Genomic DNA, 11971 nt, shown 5'->3' on the forward strand with positions numbered 1-11971 from the left:
GCTGCATTCTTTGTTTGTTGGAGAACCAATTCACAATAAAACATCTCAAAAGTTAAAAACAAACACAGGGAGAGGCCCGGAAAGAAAATGTCATTTGTCCGGTCAAGCCTGTGCCGACAAATGATACTTTTCTAAACTAATGATTTTGTTTTGCATCTACGCAGCCTGTATCTCTGTATTCCCTGCTTATTCATGTATCTATCTGTCAAGATGTTTTTTTGTAAACATTGCTGTTACATCTGCTTCTGTCATCCCCTCCGTCAGTGAAATACAGGTACTTACCACCCTCTCTGTGAAGAAAAATCTTGCCTCTCACATCTCGTTTAAACTTTCCCCGTTATGACATTAAAATAAGTCCTGCAGCAATTGGCTTTTATACCCTGAGATAAAAACTCTCTGACAAGACATTCTGCCGATTGGTCTCATAATTGTGTAAACATCTATCAGGTCGATCCTCAGCTTTTACCAAAAATAATCTAGTGGTTGGTGAGTAAAGTTGAACATTTTGAGATTGGAGCATCAGATGTGTTGCATGTGGTGGAGTTGAGGTTTGAAGGAAGGAATGAGTGAAATGCTAGATTCCTTTCTGGAGGGCAAGGGATGAAGACAGTATTCTGGGAAATGCAGCATAACGGCATCATCTTTTCAAACTATAGTGCGGGGAGTCAACTTCTGAGGTTGAGAAATCAATGTCAGAAGCTCAGACGTTGCATCATCTAAACAAACACACAGGTTAAGGGAACATTATTCAAAGGCTGTATAGAAGCAGACTAAGAGGAAGTTCAGTCAATGTCCATTTGGAATTCTGGTTTATAGTAAATATTCACCCGTGTCTATTCGCTGATATTCGGTGGGTAGAGAACTGGCTTGCAAAGAGGAGTCAGAGAGGAGTTGTGGAGGGGTCTTTTTCTAGATGGAGGTCTGTCACTAGTGGTGTGCCGTAGGGCTCGGTACTGGGACCCCTTCTCTTTGTAGTGTATATAAATGATTTGGAAGAGGGAGTAGGTGGTGTGATCAGCAAATTTGCTGATGACACCAAGGTGGCTGGATTGGTGGGCAGTGAGGAGCAGTGTCTGGCAATACAGCAGGATATTGATAGGCTGGTTGATTGGGCAGATACGTGGCAAATGGAGTTTAATCCAGATAAATGTGAGGCGATGCATTTTGGCCGGAATAATGTAGGGGGAAGTTATATGATAAAGGGTAAGCCTGTAAGGAGTATAGAGTCGCAGCGAGACCTGGGGGTGCAAGTGCACAAGTCTTTGAAGGTGGCAGTGCAAGTGGAGAGTGTGGTGAAGAAAGCCTATGGTATGTTAGCCTTTATAGGAAGGGGTATAGAATATAAGAGCTGGAGTCTAATGTTGCAGTTGTACAGAACGTTGGTTAGGCCGCATTTGGAGTACTGCGTACAGTTCTGGTCGCCTTACTACCAGAAGGTCGTGGAGACTCTGGAGAGAGTGCAGAGGAGATTTACCAGGATGTTGCCTGGTATGGAAGGACTGGGGTATGAGGAAAGATTGAAGAAATTGGGACTCTTTTCCCTTGAAAGACGCCGACTGAGGGGGGATCTAATCGAGGTATATAAGATTATGAAGGGTATAGATAGAGTAAACAGAGGTAAGCTGTTTCCTATAACAGAGTCATGTAGGACAAGGGGCCATGGACTTAAGGTGAGGGGGGAGAGGTACAACACAGATATTAGAGGGAGGTTTTTCACTCAGAGGGTAGTGGGGGTATGGAATGCTCTGCCAAGTAAGGTGGTGGAAGCAAACACGCTAGAGTCCTTTAAGAGTAACTTAGACAGGCATATGACTGAGCTGGAGATGGGTGGATATAGGAGAACCTTTAATTAAGGGTCATTAGCATTGGGGTGTCCCTAGAAATGTAAATGGGTATAGTATGATAATAATGTTTTTCTCTGTTTTCATTCACAGGTTTGAAGTCGGTCCACCTCGTGTCCAACGAGGGGCATACATGCGATGGGTCGTACTGGGGCTGCTCTTGGTTGTTCGAGATTGGCCTAGTGCTTCATGTCGTTAGTGTGTGCCTAAACTGGACAAGATTCTGGGCAAGACGACAGCTCAGTGACTATCGCTGATTGCTGTGCAGACACATGGATTTGGGCCGGTGTCTGTGGGAGTTTGCGCATTCTCCCCGTGCTTGCGTGGGTTTTCTCCGGGTGCTCCGGTTTCCTCCCACACCCCAAAGATGTGCTGTTAGGCTGATTGGCAGGAATAAATTGTCCCTAAATCAGTTTTCCCTCAATCTGGATGGCCATAAAACATTAGATAGGGGTCATGGGTAGAGAGGTGGAGTTGAGATGGCAGCGTGGGCTCGTTGGGCCGAAGGGCCTGTTTCCCAGGCTGATTTGGTTCTTTGTTCTTTGTTTAAAATTCAATCTAACAACACATATAGGTTTACAAGTAACAGACGCATACTAGTCACACATTTACCTTTGACGCCATTTCAGAAGCTTCTAATTTCTCTTTTTTATGGCTGCCCACATTTTCACTGAATCAGAGGTTGCTGTCTGACTCCAAAGCTCGATATCGCAAGGTCAGTTCGTGCATGTCTAGCAAGTTCTTGCATTTGGAAATTCTGCTGACTTTAAGTTGTGAAAAAGGTGCTAACTTTTGTAACTGAGAACAAACTTGTTTTCCTCTGTGACAACGGGATCTGAAACCATTTTAATTATTTTCTGAATAGGTACTAATTCTTAAATCTCTCTACACAATCATATTAAATGCACAAACTTTGCCACTGTTATGCCCTCACCCTCAAGACAGCGTTTTCTGAAAGAAAAATAGACCACTTCAAAGTACAGTTCAACGTTTTAATAATAATTGTAAATGCCTTGGCAGAGAATGCTCACTTAAGTTTCAGCACTTGGCATATTCCCCCAACAGGGAATAAACTCAGGTGTTGAAATGTGTTTGTTCAATGCTTAAGAACAACAACATAAAAAAAATGAATTCGGCAAAGCCATTACTCCAGAAACCCTGGAGTATATAAAGTTTATGCACAAGGATTGTCTCACCTCATAGCTGAAATCAGAGAGACTGCTGCACAAAGTAACAGATTCACTTCACAAAGAAAATGCACCCAATAATTCAATGGATCAGGAAAATTTTCTATATGATCCTTGCCATAGTTGGTGTGCCTGGTAAGTATTTACGTCCAATGTTGCTGAGTTAATTAGTGCACAGATTTCTTTCTGCTATTATTGTGTGGATGGTAACGTGAAATTGGATTGTAACGCCACAGTTATAAACTCACCATTTCAATAATATAAATATATCACATGTTTTGTGTTAATTCTGTGGTTGCATTCTACGGCATGAATGGCTTTTAGTTCACAAGCTCTCCGCGTGATTAAATTGTGTCCGTTGACTCAAACTGCAATGCAGGAAACTGATATAAAAGTATCACCGAGGTTTCCTGTCAGTGTAGAATGATGCTGAACAGAGTAACAAACTGAAATTGAGTCTCTGACCACTGTGAATGTATTGCCATTATCAACTATCCAACTTTCCACTCTCAAAACACCTTTTATTACTGAAGGTCTCTGATAGGTCAAACATTAACATTCTCTCGGCACACAGAAGGACATATGTTCACGGTCAATTCTTACACCTCTGTTTTGGTGTTACTTTCGTGTGAAATATGTGTACCCCTCCCACAGACTTGGCATTTTTGTGAGGTGTCTGTGAGAAACCTTACATGGAAGTAATCTGTTTAATCATGGTTCGTTGTCAATTAATAAGTGTTCTATTCTCTGAGTGCTGTTCGAATTGTACTGAACATCTCTGCTTTGGACACACGTGTATAATCCCATTGAAAGTCTCTAAATTTATTTATCCAAAAGCCGATCACCGGTATCAAAGCAGGTGCCAGAGTTGAAATGACCACTGCCAGTCTGGGGAAAAAATACTGCGGTGGGGAGGACCTTCTAATTGGGGTGGGAATAACTACAGATGTTCAGGATGAAGAGTAGTTGAGACCATTGTTGAATATCGCCAACCATTGACCCAAGCAGAGCCCACAATTTTTGGTACCAAATTGCATGCTGCCTATGGCCAGGAGAGGACAATATATGCCAGTAATTTCGAGTCAATTTTGCCCTCTTTAATTTACAGTCAACGCAGCAGCAATCATGGTCCTGTCTTGTGGACAATGTGGCCTCTCCAACTGCACCACTCGCTACCTGGTGGCAATGGCAGCTGCAGATCTATGTGTCATTATTACTGAGGTCATTCTCAAGCGAATCAATGGATATTATTTCCCAACCAATTTCCTGAGAATCACCCCTGTGTGCAGTGTTCGCTATGTTCTTCTCCGTGCAGCCATAGACTGTTCTGTCTGGTTCACCGTCACCTTCACTTTTGATCGATTTGTCGCCATTTGTTGTCAGAAGCTGAAATCGAAATATTGCACCAAGAAAACTGCATCTGTCGTCCTAGCAACAACAGGCACCGTGCTCTGTTTGAAAAACGTCCCCATCTACTTCAGATTTGAACCAAGAAGGATTATTGACAACGTACCTTGGCGCTGTGGTAACAAGCAAAGCTATTATACTGACCCTAGGTGGATTGGATTTAAAATTTTTGAAAAGGTTTTAACACCATTGGTTCCTTTTGGGATAATTCTGTTGCTGAACGCTTTGACAGTCAGACACGTTCTAGTGGTCAGTGGAATCCGAAAGGGACTGAGGGGTCAGAGCAGGGGGAGGGATCACGGTGACCCAGTGATGGAGAGTAGAAGAAAGTCTGTGATTTTAATTTTCACCATATCCGGCAGCTTCATACTCCTGTGGATTGTATACGTTTTATATTTTTTTGGTATTACAAATCTCTTAGATGACAATTCTCATTACATCTTTTCAAATGTGGCATATATGCTGCGGAATTTAAATTGTTGCACAAACACATTTATTTATGTTGCAACTCAATCCAAATTCAGAAAGCAATTGAAGAGCGCCTTGAAATATCCAGTTATTTCAATTATTAATTTAGTCAATGTACGAAAAAGATAAAATAGCTCAAAGATCAACAGATTTGGGACAAGAGATGTCCGCTGGAGGACCGAAATATAAGTGTATTGACGATTTAACGCTTTAAAGAGATGGTAACAGTTGTCAAGAGAAAGCAGAGAAAGGGAGATTGAGAAGAAAATGAGCAGCAAGTATGGATAAACGGACGAGAAGTGAGCTCGGTGAATGAGCCCACAATTGGAGGACAGGAAATCAGCAGAAGTAATCAGACATAGAAGTCAGCAGCAGGTCAAACATGTGAGAAACTTTATGATGATCTGCAGTAACTAGGCTGGTGGAGTCACACACACACACACACACACGGACACACACACACGGGGACACACACACACGGACACACACACACACACACACAGACACACACACACACACACACACACAGGCAGACACACACACACACACGCGCACACACACACACACACACACCCCAAAGGGCAGCAGAGCAATGGGGAAAGGCATGCAAAATCCATAGCGTAAATTAAAAAGGACAATTTAACTGGGTAAGAAAGCAAAGAACCAATGACAAGAACTGACCATCTGATGAGTGGGATGGAACAGCCAGAGGGCAGTCAAAACATTCCCTCAAGGACAGCAAGTAAAACAGTAAAAACAGTTTCTCCTGCACTTCTCTTTGATGGTCAGCTCCTCAAACTTCTCAAAAGCGAAAGAGTTTCTAACAATGATAACATACAAAGAAAAAAGTAATAATAATCTGAGGATGCATCAATCTTGTCTGGGCATTTTTTTTTTGTTTATTCAAAGGTTTTTTTTTCCCATTCGAGGAGGGAAACTTCGAACCAGTTACCAGATATTTAGATGGTATAAGTTAAGCTGGTGATAGGTTTTCCACTAAGGAGTTAAATGATTCTTAAAACAAGTCAATAAGCTAATAATAGAATAGTTTACACAAATATGAATTCAGTAAGAGAATCGAACAACTGATTGTGATTATGAACCATTTATGCTGATACGTAAATGCATTTTAATTATTATATGAATTATTGTTCACTGTAGCCAAAACAATTTATCACAAGGTTCGATAGTTAAGGTGTATAATTCAGAACAAAAGGCCATGGAAACCTGTGGTTGGCAAAATTCATATGAAGAAGTTTCTTCTGAGGGATCACATTTGCAACATCATGAATAGGTTCAGTTATTGCTTCGATACAGGATACCTAGACACGGGATCACATGTCTATCTAGCTTGTCACTGATCGAGTGAAACATTCACTTTGATCTGTACAAGAGTGTCGAGCGTAACCTGGCAACATGGAGGGAAGTTTAGCCAAGAAGAGAGCTTGCATCTGAGTTTAATGGACGAATGAGATGCCATTATGCTCGGAAGTACAATACTGTTGGATGAGGTACTTAGCAGATATTTATATCGGCGTATGCCTCTTAAACATATTTGATTTTAAGCTAATTTAAGGTGGGAATGCCAAACGCAGGACATTTAATCAAGACTTGGATTGATAAGTTCCAAATAAAGGATGTTTAGGCGTCTATTGATGTGTCTATATAGACGTCCAATCTATTGAGGAGCCACATTTAATTTGAATTTAATGCTCGCTGGGCCGATGAAGAAAAATCGGAATTATATTTTTTAGCAGACACTAAACTTCAATTAACATATTTTGTGTGAAGAGAAGCAACTTGTCGAGTTTAAAAAAAAGCGCCAGGTTGCAGGACACGCACTGCCCCGCACTCTCATCACTGCTCACATTTTCTCACACCCCTTATCAACTCATTCCCACAAACTCTCTTACCGTGCACGTACTGTCTTATCCATTCACACACTCACCAAAATTGAAATCTTTAGCTCCGTCAAGCTTTCTCACTCCAAAATTTCTCCTCTGAGAATCTCTCACACCACGTCCACTCTCTTAATATCCCAGACACTTCCAATCTCCAGAGGTCGTCTCATCTCCATCCTCTTTCTTTCTTTGTCTACCCACTCACCCCTACATTCTCTCAATGCCTAAATTCTCTCACCACCCCATACAACCTCCCACCAAACACTACCTCACCCTCACAATCTCTCAAACCCTTTCACATTCCCAGCCCATTTTATATTCTCTACGCCACACATTGCTTCCCCCTCACATATTGTCTCCCCCTCACACACACTGCCTGCCGCATAATCTCTCCCCGCACATTGTCTCTCTCCCCTCCCTCTTTCTCTCATTACTCTCTCTCTCCTCTTTCTCTTTTTTCTTTCTCTCCTCACTCATACTCTCTCTCTCTTTGACCCATTCACTCTTTCACTGTCTCACTGTCAGTCTCTCGCCAATGTGCCTGCTCTTATTGCCTAATGCATTGTTCCGGTGTTCTCTGGAAACCCAGGCCTGCTACTCATGTCTGCAGCCATCTCTAGATGACCAGATTCCGCTTCTTGGTGCATGTGCTCACTGGGACCCAATCCCTGGGTATGGCCAATGATCTCTTCGCCCTGGCACCTTTGTTCCCTTGCTCAAGGACTGAGACGAGCTTCCCTACTCCTTGGCTTACCAGCTCTCAGTTGTCGGCTCTCGTTACTTGGCTCCCCAGAAGTTGCTTTTCAGTCTGCAGCACTAAGTTCCCTGCGCCCAGCTCCCAGCCTCCTCAGCCTCGCCTCATTGTAGGGGGCCTAATAGCAGCAAATACGGGAAAGAGGCAACCTGCATTGGAGGATAAGACCCGCGCAGATTCTTCCATTCAATCCAAACTGACCCGAATTTTGGAAACTGGTTCCGGCATCCGCAAATACAGTATCTGATTGCTGCATTCGTTGGTAACGGTGACAAATACCAACTTCTTTGAAGAAACAGAGCTGGTAAGATTGGGGAGGCGGAAAGCGAGCACAAACTCGGTTTTTCACCTCCCACCACTACTTACAATCTCGCCTCATCGAAAGTCAGGTGGCACGAGGTCGTAAGATTGCACCCCTCAGCTTGTATTATAAGATCATCCCCAAATTTTAAAACAGAGCCAATTCGTTCTGGACACATTCGCAAAAGGAAACAATGTTTCAATTTCCGCCTTGTCTCAAGGTGAGGATCTTATATATTTCAATCCACTCACCCCAAACTTTTCTAAATTCGAGAGCACACAAACACAGTCTCTCCTATTGGCGAAAGGATATATTGGCCTTGGAGGGAGTACAGAGAAGGTTCACCAGGCTGATACCGGAGATGAGGGGGTTAGCTTATGATGAGAGATTAAATAGACTGGGTCTGTACTCGTTAGAGTTTAGAAGGCTGAGGGGGGATCTTATCGAGACTTACAAGATAATGAAGGGGCCAGATAGGGTCGAGGTAGAGAGATTATTTCCACTTAGAAAGGAAAACAGAACTAGAGGGCACAGCCTCAAAATAAGGGGTGGGGGCAGTTTAGAACGGAGTTGAGGAGGAACTTCTTCACTCAAAGGGTGGTGAATCTCTGGAATTCTCTGGCCATTGAAGTGGTGGAGGCTACCTCGTTGAATATATTTAAGTCACGGGTAGACAGATTTCTGATAGACAAGGGAATTAAGGGTTATGGGGAGAAAGCGGGAAAGTGGAACTGATCCCCTTCAGATCAGCCATGATCTTATTGAATGGCGGGGCGGGCTCGAAGGGCTAGATGGCCTACTCCTGCTCCTATTTCTTATGTTCCTATCTAACTTCATAAGGCACCAGATCAGTCCAAGCATGAAACTAGTAAGACTTCTCGGAACTGATCTGCAGCCTTGCTTAAATAAGGCGTCCAAGGCTTCACCCAATATTCTTAGTCTTCCCAATCAACTGGGTAACTAAAGCCTAACATCCTTTAGTGTTGTATTTAGTTCCACGCTCAGTAAATTAGGCTTTTTTTAAATATTTGCTAACATATTATGGATCTTTTGGCCTTGGAGGGAGTGCAGAGGAGGTTTACTAGGCTGATGCCGGAGTTGAGGGGGTTGAGCTATGAGGAGAGGCTGAATAAACTAGGCTTGTACTCGTTAGAGTTCAGAAGAATGAGGGGAGATCTCATTGAGACGTATAAGATGATGAATGGGATGGATAGGATAGAGGTGGAGAGGCTCTTCCTGCTCAGAAAGGACAGTAGGACTAGGGGGCACAGCCTCAAGATAAAGGGGGGGCGGTTTAGAACGGAGTTGAGGAGGAACTTCTTCACTCAAAGGGTGGTGAATGTCTGGAATTCTCTGCCCGTTGAAGCGAGGGGATTAAGGGTTATGGGGAGAGGGCGGGAATGTGGAACTGAGCCACGACAGATCAGCCATGATCTTATTGAATGGCGGGGCAGGCTCGAAGGGCTAGATGGCCTACTCCTGATCCTATTTCTTATGTTCTTATGTTTGCATGATGGATTGGGCTAAATTCATAACCTTGCTTCTTGGGCAGAGCAGGAGCCATACCAAGCTGTGAAACAATGAGAAATAATGTTTTCTATGGTGCATCTGCAAAAGTTGGTGAGATTTGTAGCTGACATGCCAAAGTTCCTTAGCCTTCTGAGAAAGTAGAGGCATTGATGGGCTTTCTTAATTTACAATGTCATCATAGGGGGACCGGGACAGGTTGTTGGTGATCTGGACACCTAAAAATGCAAAGATCTCGACGCTGGGTGCTATTCGGATTGGCGGTTGGTGACTAGTGGAGTGCCCCAGGGGTCGGTGCTGGGGCCTCAGCTATTTACCATTTATATAGATGATCTGGAGGAGGGAACCGAGTGTAGGGTGTCGAAATTTGCTGATGACACCAAGATTGGGGGAAAGGCAAATTGTGCGGAGGGTGGGGAGAGTCTACAGAAGGATCTAGATAGGCTGGGCAAATGGGCCAGGAAATGGCTAATGGAATTTAATGTTGGCAAATGCAAGGTGGTCCACTTTGGTAGGAATAATGGTAGGAAGGATTATTACTTACGTGGAGAAAAACTGTAGCAGGCGACGGTGCAGAGGGACCTCGGGGTCCTTGTGCATGAGTCGCAAAATCCCAGCTTGCAGGTGCAGCAGGTGGTCAGGAAGGCGAATGGGATGCTGGCCTTCATAGCGAGGGGGATTGAATATAAAAGTAGGGAGGTCTTGCTGCAGCTGTATAGGGCATTGGTGAGGCTGCAGCTGGAGTACTGTGTGCAGTTTTGGTCGCCGCACTTACGCAAGGATATTTTGGCCTTGGAGGGAGTGCAGAGGAGGTTTACTAGGCTGATGCTGGAGTTGAGCGGGTTGAGCTATGAGGAGAGGCTGAATAAATTAGGCTTGTACTCGTTAGAGTTTAGAAGAATGAGGGGAGATCTCATTGAGACGTATAAGATGATGAATGGGATGGATAGGATAGAGGTGGAGAGACTCTTCCCACTCAGAAAGGACAGTAGGACTAGGGGGCACAGCCTCAAGATAAAGGGGGGGCGGTTTAGAACGGAGTTGAGGAGGAACTTCTTCACTCAAAGGGTGGTGAATCTCTGGAATTCTCTGCACGTTGAAGTGGTGGAGGCTGCCTCGCTAAATATTTTTAAGACGCGTGTTGATGGGTTTTTGATAAGCGAGGGGATTAAGGGTTATGGGGAGAGGGCGGGAATGTGGAGCTGAGCCAAGACAGATCAGCCATGATCTTATTGAATGGCGGGGCAGGCTCGAAGGGCTAGTTGGCCTACTCCTGCTCCTATTTCTTATGTTCTTATGTTATGTTCTTAAAAGGACACGTGTTCTATGTCCTGCATGTTCATGGGAAGGAAGGGGAGGAGGGTTGTGTTGGCTGGAGTTCGGTGGATGTCTGCAAATAATCCTATCCTGGGTGTGATTGAAGACTCTCTATTGTTTTGAAATTGAAGAGGAACAGGGAGAGGCCTGAGCTTTTTTTCCGCTCACCGCCCGGTTTGGGAAAATGGTCAACGTACCAAAGACCCGGAGGACATATTGCAAAAAAAAAATCGGAGGCACCAGCCCCACAAGGTTACCCAGTACAAGAAGGGAAAGGATTCCTAATACACACAGGGTAAGAGATGTTATGACAGAAAGCAGAGGGGTTATGGTGGACTGACAAAACCTAAATTTGGGGAAAAGGCTCAGACCACAAAGAAGATTGTGCTGAGATTGGAGTGTGTGGAGCCCAACTGTGGGTCAGAGAGAATGCTGGCCATGAAGAGATGCAAGCACTTTGAGCTGGGAGGAGATAAGCAGAGGAAGAGCCAAGTCATCCAGTTCTAAGCTGCATTCTTTGTTTGTTGGAGAACCAATTCACAATAAAACATCTCAAAAGTTAAAAAAAAACACAGGGAGAGGCCCGGAAAGGAAATGTCGTTTGTCCGGTCAAGCCTGTGCCGACAAATGATACTTTTCTAAACTAATGATTTTGTTTTGCATCTACGCAGCCTGTATCTCTGTATTCCCTGTTTATTCATGTATCTATCTGTCAAGTTGTTTTTTTGTAACCATTGCTATTACATCTGCTTCTGACATCCCCTCCGTCAGCGAAATACAGGTACTTACCACCCTCTCTGTGAAGAAAAATCTTGCCTCTCTCATCTCCTTTAAAGTTTCCCTGTTATCCCAAAAAAAAATGTCCTGTAGCAATTGGCATTTATACCCTGAGATAAAAAGACTCTGACAAGACATTCTGCAGATTGGTCTCATAATTGTGTAAACATCTATCAGGTCGATCCTCAGCTTTTACCAAAAATAATCTAGTGGTTGGTGAGTAAAGTTGAACATTTTGAGATTGGAGCATCAGATGTGTTGCATGTGGTGGAGTTGAGGTTTGAAGGAAGGAATGAGTGAAATGCTAGATTCCTTTCTGGAGGGCAAGGGATGAAGACAGTATTCTGGGAAATGCAGCATAACGGCATCATCTTTTCAAACTATAGTGCAGGGGGTCAACTTCTGAGGTTGAGAAATCAATGTCAGAAGCTCAGACGTTGCATCATCCAAACAAACACACAGGTTAAGGGAACATTATTCAAAGGCTGTAT

At 43.7% G+C, this 11971-nt stretch overlaps 1 pseudogene; it reads left to right on the forward strand.

Annotated features, from left to right (window-relative positions):
* The first annotated feature begins 10887 nt into the window (after positions 1-10887).
* LOC145351588 (large ribosomal subunit protein eL42-like) lies at positions 10888-11210 on the forward strand (annotated as a pseudogene).
* Positions 11211-11971: the final 761 nt, after the last annotated feature.

The sequence above is a fragment of the Carcharhinus amblyrhynchos genome, chromosome 13, assembly GCF_965287045.1.
Source record: "Carcharhinus amblyrhynchos chromosome 13, sCarAmb.v2.hapA, whole genome shotgun sequence".
NCBI classification, from domain to species: Eukaryota; Metazoa; Chordata; class Chondrichthyes; order Carcharhiniformes; family Carcharhinidae; genus Carcharhinus; species Carcharhinus amblyrhynchos.